This window comes from Falco cherrug, chromosome 7 (assembly GCF_023634085.1).
Source record: "Falco cherrug isolate bFalChe1 chromosome 7, bFalChe1.pri, whole genome shotgun sequence".
Taxonomy (NCBI): Eukaryota; Metazoa; Chordata; class Aves; order Falconiformes; family Falconidae; genus Falco; species Falco cherrug.
The window spans coordinates 40,715,850-40,738,034 of NC_073703.1; the positions used below are offsets into that span (position 1 = coordinate 40,715,850).

Below are 22,185 nucleotides of genomic sequence, written 5' to 3' on the forward strand. Positions count from 1 at the left end.
TTGGGTTTACATCATTTTCTCTAAAAACATCCCTTTAGCCACACGTTTCAGGTGCATGTTAAGAACATGAAATTAAGGTTAGCAGTTCAGAAAAGATCTGAAAGGGAGCTAGATGTTTTCCTGTACAAGTGCAGCTCAGCCCACCATCCCAGGAATAACAAAACTGATCCATTTCCACCATCCCATCATAATGACCCCAATCTCAGTTATATCACAGGCTCATGAAAGTGCTGGATCATGGACTGCTGTACCAGGACAAAGGGAAGTCCATGTCAGGGCAAAGGGGATACAAATACTTTTGTGAAGCATTGGTACAAAGATGCTCACCATCAATAGATAAGTCAGTTTTGGACAATTGAAAGTAGCCTTGGGAAAAACACATGAAAATCAGACATGAACAAGAAATTGTTTTGCCCTAGTTTATACAAGCAGAGCTGAGTTTATAGACACAGGTCAGGAGGTTCAGCTTTTAAGCCTGAACACAGAGGATTCAGTCTCCTACCAGCTCAGGAGCCAGGGAAAGTTTTTTGATGGTGAGAAGCTGCAATCTATGCCATCTTTTAAAAAAGTTAAATTAAAATATATGCAGGCATAAAACTGCTTATCAGTTGAGAACAGCAGCATCAATAATGAATTTTCACTATTAATAAATCCTGCCTCCAGAGTTTTCCCAGAAAGCCTAATAAATATTTCATTGTGTTTCATTCTGAGAAGTAATCCAAAAGATGAGACTGAAAATCTTGAGGAAAGGTGAAGGAACTGTTTAAAGGCTAAGTTTTTGAAATGCTAATAGCTACAAGGAAGCATTAGTGCAGTTTAGTTATCCCACTCCTGATGCAATCAGAGCTACCAGAGAGATTTAATGAGCAAGACATCCAGCGTAGTGCTATTAAATGCTTCTCAAGCACAACAGGGTAATATTCCAAAAAAACACTGCAACCACCACATCATAGTCTTCAGGAGAAAAGGCATTGTTTCAATGGAATTTCTCCCCTCTCCACCCAACACAGAGAAATTAGAACCCATAATATCACATACACCATGTCCACATAATGGAATCTTGCAATACAGAAAACATCTCACTTCTGATTCCTCAAGCAAAAAACAAAAGGCCACACACTCAGGGCAGAACAAAAAGCCAAGACACTTTACAGTCTGGAAAGTTAAAAAACAGTGAGGGTAAACCTCATTTGAGGCTGTAATGAAAAGCTCAGTCTCTAGAGGCTTTAAATGAATATGCTCACAAAAACTAGTAAACATTTTAAATATGTATTCAAAGTCTTGTTGGATTCTAATGCTCCTCTGATGATTAAAGATGGTTCCCCTCCTCAGTAAATAATTCAGTAACAAAGAATTGCTTGGCCTGGAAAAGAGAAGAACAATGGGCCAAGACTTTAGATAACTGCTCTTTGCTGAGTGATTTTGGCCTCGATTTTGACTTTGTGAAGAGAGGTTTCTTCAAAATAGGAAGCTGAAATGTTTGTTCACAGTTGCAGTTAGAATCAGCATTTTCTGACCTTTATTCTGTTAGAAGAAGGAGAAACAGCTGATGCCATGAAAAGAGAACCCAGCAACATAATTTATATAAGCTACTGCCACAGGAGAGTAGTGTTCTTATTCAAGCACAAAGTACTGTTTTGTTCTAATTGTGGTCAGAGAGGTTCACCCTGTGAAACAGTATGCTGGTATTAGATACTTGGGAGTGCAGATACCCAGGAACATCATCTAGAGTAGGCTCCAGAAAGCAAAATATTATGCTGTGGTTCCAGGTGGGTTTTGCTTATTTAATGTTAGCACAAAGATGTATCTAAGTACTGAAGAACAATCTGATTAGTAGTGAGACTAACAGTAATAAAGCATTACTAAAAAAAACAGGCAACTCAGATGTCCTCCCGAAGAGGCAAACGTTTTTAATCCAGAGACTTTAAAGCAGGATAAAACCTTTCCCAGGTTAATTCCATTAACTCTGATGGCTCAGAACGTGATTTGTTCTAACACATCACTAGACGTGATCCACACCTAGGAGAACTTTTTAGATCAGACCTCAATAAGGGACATACCAGACAAACACACATACACACAAAAGATACTGATGCTTTATATTAAAAAAATGCAGGAATTTGAGCATTTTCTCAATATTGCTTTTGTCAGATGATTATATAGATCGAGGAAAGACACCACTGAGTCTGAAACAAGTCACAAATCAGAAAAAGTCAGAGTGCACCTGAGCTTTCTTTTCTAGGCTGCAAAATGGCAACCCAACAAACTTCTCTGAAAAAAAAAAAAAAAAGGAGCTATTCGCAGGCATTTGCAAACAATTAGCACATGATACTGCAAAGTACTAAAGCCATGCTGAGAGACACGCTACTTAAATAAACACACAGAGATCAAAAGAGAATTGCTCTACAGAAATTAGATGCACAGAGGCACTTTTAAAAACAGATAACTTTTAGCAGCCAGTTTGGAACTATACTTTAAATCATCCCCCAAAAAAGAAAGCTATGGGTACCTCTTAAGTTAGGAGGAAACCAAAGACAAGTTACCCCAGAGCCTCATCTCATTCACATTATATTTTTTTCGACCTTAAGAGTGTTTGGATCCACCTCATTTCTAGTCAATGTCACTGGGGTCGGGTGGGGGCGAGGAGGAAACAAATGAAAAAAATACCCACCCACGTTTCTAGACAGCATTTTCCACAAGTAACTCTTAAAAAAAGAAAAAAAAATCTTTGTATTATTTCATAAAAAAATACCTCCCAAGTCTGGAGAAGAAAACTACAGATATATATAACTGACCTGTTTCATTTAGAGTTTTCTTCATGAGCTGTTTGCTTAGCTGCACAGAGAAATCTTCATTGGTGACTCCCTTTTGACTGTGATCTTGGCACTAGAAATGAGGAGCAACACAACAAAAGACTTCAATCTGGAAACACAATACTTATGACTTAAAGTCTAAAACAGGTCAGATCAAGGACTGTAAGTGTAAAAAAGATTTTAGAAAAAATAAAAAGTAGCAGTCACTACAAAGTATTATCTAATGGAACAATTTTGCACAAGGGAAGACGGTTCACACTTATTAACAGCTGTTACATTTTGTAAATGAAGGACATCATCAGTTAAATCCCAGAAATACCAGCCATATCCACACACCCCATTTGACAAGTCCTGTCCCTAGCGCTTCCCCTTTACCCCAGCTCCACACCACAAGAGCACGGTGAGCCATACCTGTCTCTCAGGAACTTGAGAAAATCCTGTTTGTTCCAGACCAGAACTACTACATGCTGTTCCATTAATTACATTTAAATGCATCACCTGTGGTTTCCCCCGACAACACAGCATGGTCACACTACTGAGGTAACTCAATACACCTACCTAGAGCCCTGTAGAAGGGCAGCACTTTGACCAGCTGAACCTTCATCATGGCTCCTCTTTGGCAGCAGCAGCAGCGGCAGCAGCCTCCTTTCATGTGCGCACTCTTGTGACTACTGCTGGGATGCCATGAAGGGCTGCTCCTGCCAGCTGCACGACCCCAAGCTAGTTTTGCCTCTGTCAGGTGCTCTTCATTCAGCCAGTAGCTATGAGAGGGCAATATATGGGTAGACAGGGACAGAAGGGCTGGAGATCCAGAGGAGAGTAACAGTCATGGTGCCCCATGCCCAACCCACAAAGTGGTCTCAAGCATTTTCTTGTTTAACACTCTTATTAAAACACAGCTGCTTCCCCCTTCCCCCCCCCTTTTTTTTTTCTTTTTCATTGCCATATTGTTTGATTTTATACTTTACTCAGACAGGCTTTCCCCCAGGAAATGCCGACTTTTCAGCCAGACCTTCTTGTGTGTTGGGGGGTAGAGGGCAGAGTGACAGAAATGGTTTTGGGATACCACAAGTGCATGTCTCTTTGTCCAGTGCATTTTTATGAATGAAAAGGCTCAGAAAGATTCCTGCATTTTTTGAGAGAACAAGCATTTCTGCAAAATTTCTTGCTGGGACTTTGTATACAAAACACTGGAGATATCCCATCTGGATACTGCACACAAGAACTCACACAGAAAGAGAGGCATGGAGGGGCTTATGGCGGTGATCAGGGGAGCATTTTTGCATGACAGAAAGCTAAAAAACTTGTCTTTGCACAGCAAAACACAGACTGAAAGGAGAAAATTGCAATCTGTAAGGTATCCATGAACTAAATACCCAGAGAGGAAAAGAACTATTTAATTTAATAGAGATATTGACATAAAGATACTGGATGCAAACATAGCACAAACACATCCACCCTGGGAACTAGAAGAAGGATTGCAGTTATTAAGAGGATGAAGTTCGGGAACTCTCTTCCCAAAAGTCATCTTTTACAGAGGCAAATGAGGCATAAAAAATTAAGCTCTCTATTCAAGATCATACATAAAGTTTGTGTCAGAGATGTGAATCAGATACCAGAGACTTAAATGCCAAGCCAGGTCCTTTAAAACAAAATCAATATTCTCAGCAGTGAGGGTCAAATGTGTTGAAAAGATGCATTGCTGGGCCAAATCCTGCAATCTAGTACAGGTGAAGTGAGAAAAGGATCTGATATGAGAAAACAGATTAGATTTCTATAATATTAATAAACTGTTAATAAATAATAAATTGTTAGTGGTAAATCAGTACCACTAATCTTTGGAATAATTAAAAAAAGGATATTAATTTAAAGAAAATATTTGCATTTCTGATACAGGGCATTACCTCAGGATACTGGGGAATTCATCAAGATGCTTATAGGCAAGTTTGTCCTTCTTTTGCATGGCAGAGCAAATAATTTATTGATACCTCAGTGTAATCTGTTCTTCTGCCTTGTTTTCCCCCCTTTCTTTTAAAATGTATTGTTGGAATTATTGATACAGTTGTGTCCTTAGGGAATAACATCATGCTTGTAAAGTTCAGCTGTAACAGCTATAAACAAACAAGCTTAGACACATCTCTTTCTCCTGAATCCTTTGGATTTCAGACTATCACCTGATGGTAATTTCCTTTTGTCCCCTCACACAGTGTTTATCAATCTGTTGACCTGGCTTTTTCTTTCTCAGTGTCAGAAGAAATCAATGAGGGTTTCCATTTGGGGATTCCCAAGGGTGTTTCCCTTATTATGAATTTCACTGGCATGCCTATTTTATCTCAAGCCCTATACGCTACTTGCTTCACCAGATTCCTCTAAATCCTAATTCCAGTACCAAAATCTCACGTTTGTTTTTTCTTAGTTAATCCTCAAGTGCTTACTTTATGCAAAAAGAGAAATGTATTTGCTATTCAGGAGTTAAGATTTCTAAAAGTGGTGTTTGGTTGGTTCCTCAGGTCCCCATTGCCTCTCCCCACCCTGGGAACTGGAACTGTGTTCCTGCTATAAACATGTCACCATTTCCAGGAGGGAGACAGCAACACGGGGTCATGCACTCTCCCCAGCACTCCCTCATGCTCACAAGGATGTGCATCACCTTTCTTGGCGATCTGGATTCCCAAACAATATTAAAAATGCAGTCCCAACCTTCTTTTCCCCTCAGCCTTACATGAGACAGAATCTTTCACATTTTTAGGTAGCCCTAACTTTGTAAAATGTCATCATTCTTCCTAGCTTCTGATTCACACTTGAGTTAGAAAGTTACCTTCGGTAAAAGCAAGTGACTCTGTGCTTTCATCTTGAACTCCCAAAACTGGAACCAGAGGGTGCACTTGATTTATTCAGTCATCAACGTGCTGGAGAATAGTTGAAAGAGAAGCAGGAGGACTAAAAGCAGGCAGCTTTTTCCGGAAAGGTTGCCACAACCACACTGTTTACATTCCTAGCTTCTGTGCAGCCATTTCTGTCCGAGGGCAACCCCTACCAGCAACATTTCCAGCCTCCCACAGGAGTCTGGTCTGAGTGATGCCACCTTACTGCTTTTTCTCTGTTTTTTTCACACCACATCAAGACTCTTCATTTTCCCCTTTTCCAGCAACACTGGAAGACCAGCTTCTCACATTCAGTCAGTGGGATTAGAATGGCAATTCCTCAACATAATGCAGTCTTAAGGCAGGTTGTGAAAGGATGCAGGGGTGAGGGTTATTCCTTTCTTCAGACGGTTGCAGAGTTGGTGAGTACCCTGTCCCTCTGGAAACATATTTACAACTCCTCTCTCTCCCTGCTTGTCTATCAAAGTTTTGCCATTGACACCCAGATGCCCTGCTTCAGCACCCTGTGAACTCAAATGAGTCAATAACCATGACAGCTTTGCAGTGAAAAACACTTGAGAAGAAATACCTCAGTAAAACTTAAAGGCTCGGACTTTCAAGAAGTATTTAAGTGGCATGAGCCATGGAAAGATTCAGCATCACTTTCACAGCACCCACCCACATCACTATAAACCCACATAGCTTGCATACGTTTCTGCCTAAATAGCCTTAGAAAGCTGGAGCAGAAATGATTTAAGCATGTCTTGTGTTAAGTTCTTAGGTGATTTTGGGTATTTCTCTGAGATAGCAATGCTGAACTGGGACTTCCCAGATCAACGCATGGAACTGTTAGAGCATCTTCGCGTACTGCACAGCTTTGTCCCAGCACAAGGTGAAAGTTAACAGGAACTGCTTAAGGCCTCCTGTGCAGGAGCTGAAGCATCTTCCAGAGAGGCAGACTGCACTGGGAGGTGCAGGACATGATGACACGAGGGACCACAGGAGCAGCTTGCCCTAGGCACCGTGGGGAGGGAGGGCCCCACATCTTCTGCTGACCCCTGGGCCCTGCAAGCTGTGAAGGCACCAGCATGTTGTTCTCACAAGTGCGTTGTGCAAGCTTGGAGGCAAATTTCACACCCCTGCCTGCAAAAACTAGCATCCTGCTGGTGCAGTACCACAGAGGTAGAGCTCCACTTCTTGGCTTGAACTGAGAATTAAACACTGTGCTGGGAACTGCCACCAGGCATGCTGAGCTGTCACTCTTCAAAGGCCTTGGGTTGTGTAAGTGGACCAAGGGAATCGCTAAACCACAGACAATGAAAACAATTTTAAATGAGAGACTAAATGAAAGGTAAAAAGTTGTCAAAGTGTCAAGGTTAATGTTTTCATAAAACTAACCAGGGAATGGCTAGACAGTATAAGCGTAAACCCTAAACTTAATTAAAATTTTTAAAGTGTGAATACAAAACTAACTTCAGTCTAGACAGTCAATAAATCTATCCCCCTTAATGAAATACTGGTCCTTTTGGTATTTCTGGTCAATTTTATTTCTCATCCTTGCAGCTATATGTAACTTTGAAACTGTTAAAACCAGAGGCGCCATGTGGAATGGGACCACTGCTTCCTGTGGCTCCTGCCCTGCATCCTCTTGTGCCCTGGCTGGGCCAGCATCTCTGCCGCCAGCCTGGCTACAGCTTTGGGATGGTCAGCAGCCTCCAAACACATACACCAAGTCAGGGAGTGACAAATTTCTTATGGTCCACCCCTTAGCTGGACCATGATGGTTTCTGCAGAGTATCTCAGAGGCAGTTTCCTTGTCTGCAAAGCACCATAGTTCTGGCTGGGCTCTAGAAGAAGCCCAGATGAAAGGCACCTCCTTATCTTATAGCCTGGCAATGGTTCTGCTATTTAGACAGCCAGAGACAGCAGAAGTGGAGTCTGCAGTGCCTCTGAGAAAGTCTGGCCCTGTCAGGTCTCTGACAGATTTTAAAGAGATCAGGTTAAAGAGCTCTGGGATCTTGTTTTCTTGCATTTTGTTGTTAGTAGGCATCATCATCCAGTTAGCCATTTTCCTGACCTTTCAGGAAAATCTTTCCTTAAACAAAAAATCCAATTTTGTGACCAACAGGTACCTTTTTTTATCCTCTTTTAAAAAATATGTCTTGTTCAGACACGCGGTTTGCAGCCTAGGCAAAGTACTGCAGGTTTTCCTGAGGCAGGATCTGACCTTGCACTGTGCTAAAAAATGATGGAGTTGGGAACATGTTGATAACCAAGACTGAAATCACTGGCTCTGCCATTTGCTCCACCTTACAACTCAGATTGAAATTTGCCTTCATCTGTCTGACTCTACCTCAGCATGAACTCCACAGCTGTACTCTTAATAAGTCCATCAATACGTCTCAGCACTGTGAATAACAGAATGCTAAACTAGTATTATGGGCTGTAACAAAATAAGTATATTGGAACCTTACATCAAAGTCATTTTGTTAGGCAGCCATAATATTAATTTAGCGTTCTGCTATCCATGGTGCTGAAACAATGCTATTTCACATAGTTCAATCCACAGAGCGCAGACACAACCAGTACTTCAGCTGCATGAGCAAATACGATCCTGGATATTCAGTGAGAATAATTATAACCAGGAAGAATAAAGTACTGAAAGTTTTATTCAGGATGGTCACTAAGCAAACAGATTAGATTGGAAGCCTATAGTTTTTCTATACAGAAGAGACAATTTAATTTCATTTTCATTAGACAAAAAAAAAAAACAACAAACCCAGAGCATATAAAGCCAAGAACATAGTGCAAATATTCTAAACTGAAGAAAAGCATAAACTAAGTGCTATCATGTTTCAGATGAATGTCAAGATGTTTCAACTTATGTATGGGGCTTAAGTTATCAAAACTACCCCCATTAAACCAATGTAAAGGTCTTACTTTCTTCCCAAAGAGACTTCAACACAAGCCATATTTTTTTTTTTCCTCCAGTACATAAAATAATGGACTTAACATAAGTAAATAGCTTTTTCTCAGTTACTGGTGAGGAATCTCAGACATGCAACAATGTGTGATGGAGCAGTAAAGAAAAACAACAATCTGACTGTACAGGAGATATGTCCCAGCATCGTAAATAGGCACTGGATGTTCCCAGGGCTATCACCTGCATTCATGGCTTGCTTTCATTTTACAGTGTTTTGTTAAACTGAAACCTGATGTTCTTTAATGAAGACCTTTCCTCAAAAAGTTTTTTTTTTCCTTTTATTATTTTTTTAAGATAAAGATATGCTTTTCCTAGCTCTGATGGCAATTCTGTGTCATATAATTTGCCTGGCTCTGTAGAGCTGAAAATTTTACCCCAGATACTGAAACATATTTCTGAAGAAAGGGACGCAGAGATTCAGAGGTGTCTGTGAAGATGACCTAATCCAGGCCAAGCAGTGGTCAAAAGGGGAGAGCAGTCTTAGAAATACATAGATAGCAACAGCTCCTAGAAATTTTGGCCAGAAGGAAACAGGATGGGGAATCTGTACTCCACTGAGGGACACCCAGCAAAACCCTTACACACATGTACAGCTTTGGGCAGGGGGGCATCCTGAGGGGACATGGTCAGGGTTTTGCTGCCTTTGGCATGAGGACGGACCTCATCCTAGAGAGGGAGATTAGAGCACTGATAAGGATGATCACCACACCAATCCTCCACACTGCAGATGAACCCCAGGGCCCGGCACTGCTGTTGCAGTGGATGCTCTATTGCCACATGCAGCAGGACAGGTTTCAGAGCCCCGGTCTCCACCCTCAGCATCCTCATTCCCCAGGCTGTCAGTTTGGCCTTGAAGTGGGCTTCCTCAGGAAACTGCTGATGCACTAAGAAAATAGCAAAAAGCAGCACTTCGGACCCAGCTTAATGTTATCTCTTCTTCTTTACCAGAAGAGCAAGCAGCACAGCAGTAAAGAACATGCACGTCTGAGGGACTGGAAGCTCTTTACCCCCATCATTGACCCCCAGCAGGACCTGACCACAGAGGTGGCTGTCAGCTTGGCTTCTGGGACTCACACATACACAAAGCCATCTCCAGACCAGCCTGGGCTGTAGGCAAGACTCAGTGTTACCCTCCTGTTGGAGAAGGACCAGGCAGAGAAAGGGAGGTGATGGTGAGCTAGCAAGCAAGGGAAAGCCCTGGAGAGCTGCCCCTGGTGTAGCCTGAGGCAGGGGAGAAAACACCTGCAGGAGATGCCCCAACCCCTCTCTGCCTCTTGGCAGAGATGAGGAAATCTGGGCTGTCTCACCACCCTCAGCATCCTGCCATCCAAAAGCTGCCTGTGCTGAGAGCTGACCTGGGATACATGATCGCTTGTTGGACTGAGTTTTGCATTTTGTTTTACTAAGAATTGCTCAACTTCAGAGAATTTATACTTGGATGTTAGAGAGACATAAACAGCCATAAAAATTCCAGCTCTGCTTGTACGAATGATCCACTGATGTGTGTTAAATGCACTCTATTGCTGCACTGAAGTCAATTTGCAATTGATCATATTGCATTTCTGCTGTCAGCAGATATGAAAACATGTCATTTACCAATGCTTAATGAACCTTTATGCTGACAAGACATAAATATCAATAAGCAGCTCTCCAGTTAAGGAGGTTAACCAGCAAAGTACTCAGTGAAAGCATTAAAGAGGTAATCATCTGGCAATTGCTGTATAGATGGAGCAGCTGCCCTCAAGGATGACTAATTCTATGCAAAGGACCATTACAAGAAAAAAGGAGAGAAAAAAAAGAAGCAATTAACTCCATGTTATAAGCTGAAAAATTCTATCTGAATGAAAAAAAAGTAGCTGCCTTTCTGGAACGCACTTGTACTCTTTTCCACAAGCACCTGAGGTAATCTGCTTTAGTAGGGCTTTTAGACCATGCTGGATATTTGGAAGGGAAAAGGCAAAGCAGCAAGTTACTCCACTACTGTTCCTCTTAATTCTTCCTGGCAATGTTCATCCGTCCTTCTCTCTTTTTTGAATATTTGCATTACTTTCATGGGTATTTTAATCCTAAAATCTTCCTCTTTTTTTTTTTATTTTATTTTTTTTTCAGGACAAAGCTTTCATTTTGCTGTAAAGATAAAGGAACAATAAAGGGAACATCACCAGTGCTTAAAAGCACTTCATGAAAGTAAAACACAGCAGATTAAACTTTGCTTTATACTTAATGGAGCAATTTAACAGCAGCTACATTCACCACTGGACTGAACATACATTTCAAGTTCAATTCAGATTTTAAGCAGATGTAAATGGTGTTTATATTTCATCTATGAAGCCCAAGACAGCAAGAGTTTTCTGAGCAACCACAGAGGTCCAAAAGAGTTTAACCTCTCATGGCTCAGATGTGCCTGTTCCTCATGGAACAGGGTATACACAATACCCCTTTGTGCAGCCAGCTCTGCCCGTGAAATGGGCCCATTCTGCATGGTCAGGGAAAAAGACTGTACAATTGAGGGTGATGCTACAGAGTGCTGTTTCTGCCAACAGAAACCAAATCTCCTGTGTGAGATCCCCCGACCTGGGCATCCTTTCTCCATTTTACAACCATTTCTCACCCCAGGCACACACCAGCTATCCTCTGCCTGCAGCAGCCACAGTCGCATATCCCAGCCACTCCGGGGGGCAGGGGTCTCCCTCCTTGCAAGCCCCTTTCCCTTGTCCAGACAACCCTGGCACCCTCCTTGTCACACCCCTGCGTGCTTTGCTCCCTCCTCCACTCTGCCCAAGTAGCATCTTGCCTCCCGGGTCAAGCTCTGAAGCGATACCCCAGCCATGAAACCACTTTCAGTAAGTCAGAGGGCCACAGCCAGCCCACAGATGACCCTGCCTACATAGGCAGGAAAGGCTGATGCCTCTCAGAGGCCAAAAGCTTCTGGGTTTGCCAGTGTCCAATGCCTGAAGTTTGTGAATTAAGCATCTTAAAGAAAAGAAAACAGAAAACAAACAAACAAAAAAAGCAGCTATATATTGTTATTAAGTGGTAGCAGGCCAGCAGGTTCCAGCAATGCCTCATTCTGAACCAGCACCTCACAACTTGCAGCTGCTTTGGAAAATCACTGAGTGATCACATTAGAAACAGTTTCCCAAGGCAAAAGGAAAACTGTAGTAAAGCTGGAGGAAGAAAGGGGATCTTCCCTTTCTGCAGAAGAAACACAGGGATGTTCAGAGATAGCAGGCATTTAAGGAAATTGCTGCTTTTTGTACATTCAGCAACACCTGAATATTCTGACAAAAATTCCCTGATATTTTAATGTATTGTAAAGCTAGCTGTGCAAAATCACCACATGTATGAGACAGGGAAAAGGGGTTGTACATCAAAAGAAATGCAATCAGCAGGAAATTGTCTGTGTTCTGGTACAGCCTTTGCCATACACACCGATAGGGTACTACACAAACCCTTCTCATTTCAGCCATGTTCTCCAACAAAAAGCTCATTATGCAGACCTAGTCCTCCTCTCTTCTGTATACACCCTATCCCATTTCAATGCAAATGTGTTGCCTCTTGATAATAACAATCACCCACAGCTCTCATATCACATTTTACATTGGCAGATGTAAAAGCAAATATCAGAGCAATTGAGGTCAGTTCATTAACCCCATTTTGCAGCTTCAGAAAGTGAGGAATGGGAGACATCTCTCTTGGCAGGGCTTTGGTGCCCAGGGATGATCTCCTGGGATCCTTAACCTCTGTGTTTGCAGCTCGGGCTGGACACAAGGTCAAATTCAAATGGCACAGCTGTATTGTGCATGTTCTGGGGGATGCGTCTCAAGGCACTCAGCATGGCTTCCCTGTTTAGGCACTAGTATTCCCAGGTGTGCTCAGAGGAGTTTGTCTGGTTTTCCCTCTAGTCACTGCCAGTGTCCACACAATGTCACATTGATTTGCCTCTACGTGCACCTCTCAATGTGCAAATGCCAGTGTTCCATGCACAACTACAGTGAAAATTTTCAAAATGAAGTAAAAACTCAAATAATTTGCATGGATGCTTTAAGATTATGATTTATCTTTTTTTTAAGCATTCTGATAACTTCAGGATGGCCAAGTTCTAAACTTCAGGTACCAAACATAAGATGAAAGGGAGATGAGACAGAGGTTTCTGACATCCCTATTACTGTATGCATTAACTGTCAGTGATGAAATTCAGTAGGTGTAATTGTAGAAACATTTCTCAAAGGGTTTCAAAATGTGCAGTATACAATAAAACAAGATGTCTGCAAAGCCTTGATTCCCATTGCTAATAATTAATTGGATCCCAGCTACCGCTTGGCCAACTACAATTTGAACCGAACGTGAAGAATAACAGAACCACAATCAGAAGCACAATCTTAATATTGAATTAAATAATTCTCCACACCAACCACAGTTATGCACAAATAACTCAGGAGCGTTCCATGTCACACAGCAATACTCTAAAAATACATTTGCTTTCACATAGGATTATAGATGCCCGAGCAGTTTCTTCATAACTCACATCTGAACTTCAGAGTCTTTGCCCACTACAGTAAGCTTTAATCAAATTAAAGATTTGTTCCCAGGTACAATTATCTCTCAACCTTATAGAGAATATTATTATTATTGCTGCTTTGTGTACAGGGGGGGAAAAAAAGGCTTTATGTAACTCTGTGTTTGATTTTTCAGAAATGAAATAAAAAAGGTTTCATTTGCACTGAAGGATGAGATTTCCCTCTGGATTTGCTGCCCTCTAGATACCTTTCAGTATAAAACTGCTGTGCTTTTAAAATGGATTTTGCAATAATCTGCTTTAGCTGAGAATGCAACAGGGAGGGGATAAATGACTACAAAGGCAAGGAAAAGGCAGTTTTTTAACAGTTTGTTGAAATGCTTTTTACAAAGATAAGATGTCTTCAGATGATGCCAGCTGTCCAAAGGAAGGGGTGCAGTTATACTTGTCTATGGGAGAGACAAATCAGTGCTGAAGAAGTGCTAGGTGGTGGCTGTTATGGGACAACATGCTCCATTTGCTCTGCAGAAGGAGCAGTGAGATTATCAACCCATCGTTCCCACATACTGCTTCACCAATGGGTGTTAGTGCTGATGTGAGAAAACTGATGTGAAGAGGCGTATTTCTTCCCTAAAAGTCCCTTGGTATGTGTCTCTTGGATAATAAAGCTCTGAAAAGCATTTCTCAGTGATGCCAAGCTCTGGGTTGGTAGTGTCACTTCAGACATTCCAGATTTGTTTAGTTTTCTCTGCAGCAGAGAATAAAAATGTTTTAGAGACTTTGACAGAACCCTGTTTGCTAAATTCTCCTTTTACAGCCCTGCAGTAGTTCTGATCCTTCTGGTAGGAATCTCAACAGAAAATTCTTTAGTAGAGGGATGTGTACGAGCGTAAAGGCACATAGTGCAATAGAAGTTTGAGAAAAATGTCATACAAAATAAGAGCAGTACTGGTGGTTCATTATAACATAATACTACTAAGATGAGAATTAGGTAAATAGAGAAAACCTTTAAATAAAAGGCAACCATAACTGAATTCTTTAGTTTTTTCAAGGCCAATTCAGAAAAAGATGTTGTTCAGACTACCTAGAACTAAAAGATTGTTAAAGGTTCCTCCAAACGAGACAAGACAAATAAATGGTTTCACTTATCTCTCTCTTTTGTGTCTTAACTTGTGTTTACTTCAAGAAAGACTATAGGGAAAAAAGAACCACTTTATTATTTGATGAAGAAAATAAGGCCCAGCTTTTGGACCCCCAACTCTTTACACATGTATCCTACATGGCTTTCAAGTAATTTGACTTATACACAAACATTTGTGTAGATCTCTCCCCAGGCCAAATCCTGTAAAAAAAAAGTACTTTTTTTTCTCAGCCTAGATGTAAACAGTACTATTGATCCTAAAGAAATAGTCATTGCTTGCATTTCAGTGTCTGCAGGATCAGACCCCGTGATCTGACAGCTTGACAAAATTATAAATTGGCACGTAGAAAACACCATTGACCAAAGAAAACTATGGGAAAACCCAGTTATTAACTCTCAAGGTCAATGTAGGGTGATCAATATTATTAATTGCATATAGATAACTTGAGACAGCAGTTCAGCACTTCAATACTAACAGTATTGAGTCATGGATGGTTAAGAAAAGCAGCTCCTAATTCTGCGCACCAGGTGAAAGACGAGTTGCTTCAAACTAAAGTATTGCTGGATACCCTCAACCCTGTGCTCAGGCCAAGTGTGTATGGGAGGTAGAAAGGCAACATTTTGTCTGTCTTGTCTTTCTTGACACCAGAAATAGAAATCTCCAACTAGCTCAAAATGATCTGCCATGGTGACATTTCCAGCTTTATCATAAGCTGAAAATTCCCAAATCTACCTGGCAGCCTGTTGCCAAAAGATTGCAGCATGATTTTATCTGTGTTGGAACAGGAATTGGCAAATACATATGAAAACATGCATGCAGGGAAGAACTGACTAAAAGGACATGCTTGTTTACGCAGCACATGGTACCACAGGCTTGTCTCCCTAGGGTCCTACCAATTAGAAAAAAATCCCTGCTGTTTCCTAACTTTATTGCATATGCAATCCCAAATCCAGATTTCACTTATCTGTTCAATGTCAGTTCTGAATCCTATAATGCTTTTCTATTCAGATGGCAAGAAAACATAAATTCCTAATTTTTAAACGCATGAACATTTTAAATTCTACAATTTTATCATAACTAAAGTGCTATTCCTGTCCTATTGTCATGCCTTCAGCTGTTTTCAGACTCTACTTTATCTGACTTGATCACTCCGTTCCTGGGCACCAACTTCTGTGGCTAAATGCTTCACTGTGGACACTCACTCACTCCACAGCTTTGGGGAACAGAAAGGATGCTGAACCTCCACCCTGTATTTGACTAACTTGGGCCAGCCAAGAGCAGACAAATTCCCAAAGATAATTTGTATTAAACTTTGCAAATGTCGTCAAAAATATCAAATGCTTTTTTAAGTCCTTGGGCTGAATAGCCAGATCTTGGGCATTCTCACCGAAACTGCTGGGACGAAAGAATAAGCATGACACAGTTGTTAGTCACATCACTTGTTGCTTGCCTGAAAAGTGCTAATTTGCTATGTTGATAAGCAGAGATGAGGAACCTGAACAGAATAGAAGCCTTGCTCTTGCTTCGGACCAGAATCTCAGGTGGATATTTGTATTTATAAATTCAAAGACTGCCACTGGTTCAGAGCTAAATTTCCGCCATTTAACCAAATTGAATGCATAGCTTAAGCCTTTTGACATGAGTCTTCCTCTCCACCAAGCATTTGTGTAATTAATAATTTTTTTTAAACCCTTAAAAAAACCAAAACCAATCACAAAATCGTATCAAATGAGCTGGAAAAGTACAGAGAAAAGGAGGCATTCAGTGAGAGCCCAGAAGCCATAGCTCTGACTTATGTAAGCGAAGGACAAGCCATGTCTTCTACATGGGAGAGTTTCTTTTCCTGCCATGATCCAAACTAACAGGGAAGGTGGGATTACTTGTCAGATGCGTTACTCCAAAAGAGGGATTAAGTTTTCTAGTGGCAGAGTTAGCCACACCCCAACGTGCATGGAACCATGATTTTCCTCCAGTTCTACTGCCAACATCAACTGTTCTTTGCACCAGCCTAATCTGAGTGAAACCTCTCCTTCCAGTAAATAATGCCTGCTAAGGCACCTGCTGCCCTGGGGCAAGATGACTGATGAGGTTGCCTGTGCTGACATACGAAAACTAAGACAGCATCTGGAGGAGTGAAGGGGTAGTAAAAATCAACTCAAAGAATTACAAGAAGTAGTAAAAGTGGATGTGAAGGCAGAGGTGCTTTATTTCTGGCCTATTTTAATCCAATTCTGCCCATGGAAATTTGCAAATAAGAGATATTGGTGCTGGTTCAAAGAAAGAAAGGAAAGATGTATGGAGGGATGAGCTGAGGGAGGCACAGATGTGGAGGGGGAGAAGGGAAACAATTGGTATGAATTCATTAGAAGTATCACATTTTCAGCTATGTTGCACAACCGTGTTATCTCCCAGTTCAGTGGAGAGTATCCCTGCCTCCTTCCCTCTGGTCATTTGCCTTCAGCAGCTCCTCTAGGATGGGACATCCTCCCAGGTGTTCACCCAGGGAGCACCAGAAGCTCTTCATCTACGATCTCATGCTGCAGTCATGCCCTATCAACCTAGCAGATCTCCAGACCATTAGGTAGTGATGGCATTACAGTTTGTTTGCACACAGCAAACCTCAATACCTTTAGACAGCACTCGTCTGCAACAGTCAGCACGTGTAGAGGGAAACCTGGACTGCCCAGGTGACTGCTACAGAGCCTTGTCTTTGTGGTGTAGAGTCAAGACGCAGGAGTCTCAACTCTGTTCTTGCTTTTGCCAGAGAGCTCCTGTGCAAATCTCCTGCCAATGCTGGACTTCAGCAGGCTGGCAGTGTTCCTGGTACTGTATTTGCTGTGATGCTCTTTTTATTACACCTTATAAGATCATTTAGGACCTTTACAAGCAAGGCACCGTAGGAATATACAGACAGCAGATTGTCAGTGTAATGTTGCTTGGTGTCCTTAGAAGCCCATACAAATACATATGCCCCTCTGCATGGATCGAAGTGCAGAATAGCGACCATGAGAAAACTGCTAGCTGCCAAGGTCTGCTTGGCTCTTTCATCCCAACAGCTCTATGCACTCTGCTTGATAAACTAATGTGCATTTTCCTGTGTATATTTTTATATAAATAAAAAAATAAATAAGTGGGTTCTCATTTAAAGTTTCAGTCATTCTCACCATCTACTTACAAATAAAAAGCTAAACTAACCAAAACAACTGCTGAATGTTATGTTCTGGACAAATATAATCTGGAGGCAAAATAATATTGTTTAATGATATATCAAATTGACACTACCACCCTCTCACCAGAGCCATTAGCCCACAATGCTGAGAGTTAGATTCTCATTGGTGTAAGTAAAATTAATCCCACTGGAGTTAACTTAGTCTACACCCATTGAAGATTTACCTTTTATTTTTCTACAATGACTTCCACTTCCCCATGTCTCCAGGGTGATAAGTGATTTGTGGATTTTTACAGTCCCTATAGCACTTTTCAGACATTCATTGTTGCTGCACTTTTTCAGTTGTCCCAGTTTTTCCCCTCCCACCTCCTTTTAAAACTTTGACTATACAATTTACTTAGGCTTCTAAATGAGATACATCAATAAAGAGCATCTGGGTCAGCCAGCCTTAATTTGAAAATGTCATTACTCCCACACTAAACTTCCCCCATCAATCCCACAGCAGCCATCACAGTTTGTATGTCTCCCAGACCAACCTTAGTGAAATTGTGGTCTTTCTATCTTTCAAAAAGGAGGAAAATAGGGAGAGGAGATAAACTACCACCTGGGTGGTGAAGACTGAAATTGTCCAGGGAAATAGAGTGAGAAAGTATTCTCACTTAAAATATTTTTGGGGGGGGCTGTAAAGGTAGAAAGTTTTATCTGGAGAAGGGAAAACAGTAAACTTTTAGCTTATGCTTAGCTCAATTCCAACTATCTTTAAGTCAATTTCATTTTGCAAAGTTCAAAAATATTCAAGATGCTCCTGAGGTTCAGAATATCATTACCAGGTCTCCTGTACAGCCTTTCCTGAGGGTAACTGAAGAAAGCTGTTTCTGGGTCAGTGGAGTTAAAAGGATTACATCTGAACTAAAGGTGGGATGCTTTTCACTTTCTTACCCTGAAAGTTAAACAGCTAAAATGCCTAGTGTCCCTCAGGAGTCAGTTTGATGAAAGGCACTTTCAGAGGGCAGTTCATTTCATCCTATTATATGTATTAAAAATAGGCTGAATATTTTGCCCTCTGGAGCTGCTTACCTGGATATTTAACTCTAAATGTCTCCAGGAGCCAGACCTGTATCTTTAGCCATAAGGGAATGGATTCAGCTAGAGGTAAAAATGCTTCCATCAAGGTGTCTACACATGAGTGATGTGTCCAGGTTGCAGCCCCTGGGAGATTTTGTCAATACAGTAAGCAGACCCTTGAGAGCAATTCAGCCTACCCTCAAACAGTCAACGAGGGTTGATTGTGTAAAATAGCAGAGGTCTCTGGTGTGGCCTACAGCTGCCACTCCAGAACAGCAAAAGTCCTGTGCCAAATCTTCAGTTTGTCATAGATGTCCCACTGACTCCAGGGCATCTCAAATGGCACCAGTCACCTAGGTTTAAGCAATTGAACTCAGCCCCTGGTGCTTGCACACCTCTCTGGGACCCTCTGAGAGCACTGACTGACCACCATTGACTATGATTGGAGCACAGACAGACGTTTTGCATGTAGACACTTCCATGCAGATGCCAATGTTTGCCTAACTCTCATGTTAAAACCTACTCAGGTTTTACACACAAGTTGTGACACAGCAGCACCACAGCCAAGTGCTTTTTAGTCTGTATATCACACCAATTCAGCCCATTTTCCAGAGGAGGACACAGAGACAGCACAAGCAAACTTGGCGTCTCTGGTCACTCATCACTGGCGCTGCAGAAAGAGGCTCAAGGACAAACCATACTCAATGGGTTAATCAGTGTTAGTTCATTGATTACAAAAATTAGGTTAAGTCCTTGATGTAACAGGAAATGGAACCTGAGCCCTGGAGGAGGCATCTCCAGCAAAATCAGTAAAAAAGCCTAGAGTCTCATGACTCCTGCTCTGCCATCATGACAGCCCCCATAAAAATTGCTTTAAGAGGTCAGGGTCTCCTCCTAAACAGTTTTCTCTGTCCTAATTACAAGCAGAAGAGAATGCAAGTGCATCTTTGAATTTCATCAGAAACTGTACGGGCTTGTGTTATCATGGCAATGAAAGTAATAAACATTTGTTGAGCTCCAGTGGGGCATATCAACAAAAGCAGCAGTTTGTTTTGAAAAACAGTAAATCACTTTTTAACAGCTACATCAAACTTTGGATGCTTTCAGCTACATTTCAATGTGGTAAAGAGAATAGGTACTTTGGGTTCAAACTTATTATCATTCAACTGCCTGTTTACAAAGGAATGGTAGATGTTTAAAATATGAGTGCAAGTAAGGGCTTTTCAATCTCATGAGCCAATCTAAATTTAAGTGAGTAAATTGCTCATCTGTGGTCAGCTAATAGAAGGAGAAAATCAACTCTGAGAAACCAATTATACTTCTACACCTCCATCCTCCAGGATATGATCTCAAAGTCAAGTCTGCAGAAACCAGCCTCCAGGACTCACTGGGAATGTTCTGCTTGCCAGAACAGGAAAGACTTCTTTTCAGAAGATGTAAATGGAGACATCCAGACTGAAAAAGCAAGATGGCACATAATGTGGTCAACTGGAAACAGAAGTATAAAAACCAGAAGTTAAATTGGAGTGATCAGATTGGCTTCAGAATTTGAAATTCCAATCAAGGCAGGACAGTGAACAGAATGAAGTATTAACCCAACTACTGATATGGTGAAACAAGGATTTGCCTACCTAATAAAATTCAAACTGATAGTTTCCTGTCATCCTCTCAGGATATCAGCTCCCAGTGCTCTTTAGAGGAGATCTCTTAGAGCTCTATCACACACTCTTTGGGATCTCCACAAGAAAAATGAAGCGTCAAATAATAATCCAGAGGGGACTCAGATGTAGTGTCCTATTTGGAGCTGCATCATTTTGTGTTGAACTTGGGGACTGTGCTTCCTGGTGGAATTCAGCTAACCTCAGAGCAGAAAGGACTTTAAACAACAAAGTTCCCCTGAAGTCCTTGAAGTAAGAGGATCCCTCTCAAAGAGGGAGCCTCTATGTCATCCTTAGTACCAGAATTACTACATAAACCATGACGACCCTTTGCCTGGGTTTAGAAACCCTGGGCATGACTTTCAAAGTGACCAAGTACCTAAAGTTCCAGCTGAACTCAGCATTCTGGAAAAAAAACCTCACAATACCTGATCAAAGTAATACACCTCTTATGAGAAAAAATTTGCTTTAATTTTCTTTTAACTTTGGCTTCTCCAAGTAGAAAACTATGTAGCCATTTCTCCTAGACACAAGATCTGATGTTTCACTCTCCCATTCCAGTATTTATGGGGATAAAAAATTAAAAACAACTTGTCCACCAACTCAAAGGCCCTACCTATATCTATGGGAGGGAGGCAGGGAAAAAAAAAGAATCATAAACTGCACAGTTATAATTTGCCTTATTCTGGAAAGATGATCAGAAGACATATCTATATTTTTCTGCTAGTTGGAGCCTAGCCAAACCTTCACAATTTAGACATCTCAGAAGAGTTCATAAGATGTTACTGATAATTAAAACAAAGATTTTTCCCCAAGACTGTGCCTATAATCTGTATTTCCCACTCATTAGTCCTGCTACTGAGAAGGAAAATTTTCTTTGTGTTAATGATGAATAAAGTGGTTTTGAGAATTGCTCTAGACCACCATCACCAACATCTTGTTGTGTTATCCAGCCCAAAACAGTTTTGGGTATGGGAAGAGATGTCAGAGCTATCTGTTATTTTGCTGGTGTAAAAGTAACAAGATCACTGCATGTTGATCTGAGACTCAGACATGGAAACCAGTTCTAAAGAAACATTTGACGATAGCATTGATGTAGAAGTGGTTCAGGTTTTTTGTAGGTTCATAGTTCTCTTGAGCTTTGGCAGTTATGGGCACTTTCATAAATGGAAAGGAAGGACCCAAACCTACCGACCCTGAAGTATTAGCAATCCAGCTCTACTGTGGATCTGGTATCTGGAAAAGCCCACAAGCCTGCATATCATCAAACTGTCATGTCAAGCCACTGATCTACTGTGTGACAACATGAGCCACAGCACCCCATGGCATTACAGAGGGGAGACTTTTCTTGCAGAAAAGAGCACTGAAAAAGCTGAGCAGTGGGACCCTCCTGACTGTTGTGGAGCTGAGTGCGTCAGCCAACCTCCTCTACACCACGCTGCCATGGCTAAACTGAGTTCACATCTAAATTAGCTAATTTAAAAGTGTCCTGGGCACCTCTACGCCATCCTTTCCCACCTTCTGTGACTGCATAGAAAATTTAAAGGAAAAGATGAAACACGGTCTTTCTAAAATCTAGAGTCTTATTTATCACCCATAAATATAATGCTTCTCCAGGCATCTTGTGACTGATGCTGTTCCCTACCAAATACCCAGAGAAACACTAGAAGTGCTGTATACTGGAACTAATTGATATGAAAACAATTGCACAGAACAGAGCAGAGAGAAAAACAGCAGGGTTATTCCAGAAACCTTTTTTTTTTTCCTAATTTATATCATTTAATGTTACTATAAATCAGTATTATTTATAAATATATAAAATTTATAAATTAAAAAATTTCCTAATCAGCAGAGCACACTGTGATGCAAAGATATCAAGAGTGAGGCATAGCATCCTATGCCTTCTAATTAGCTTGCTGGCATAATTGACTCTGGCTGGACACCAGAGTCAGTACAGCTGTAGCTGACAGCG

General features: G+C 41.2%; 1 protein-coding gene across 1 annotated transcript in view; it reads right to left on the minus strand.

The window, feature by feature from the left end:
* The window catches only part of TUNAR (TCL1 upstream neural differentiation-associated RNA), a 161,889-nt gene that overhangs the window by 134,758 nt on the left and 4,946 nt on the right, over positions 1 to 22,185 (minus strand). Inside the window, exon 2 of the mRNA XM_055717387.1 lies at positions 2,796 to 2,886. The gene's annotated coding sequence lies outside the window, so the exon portion shown is untranslated. The remainder of the gene's footprint in view (positions 1 to 2,795; positions 2,887 to 22,185) is intronic.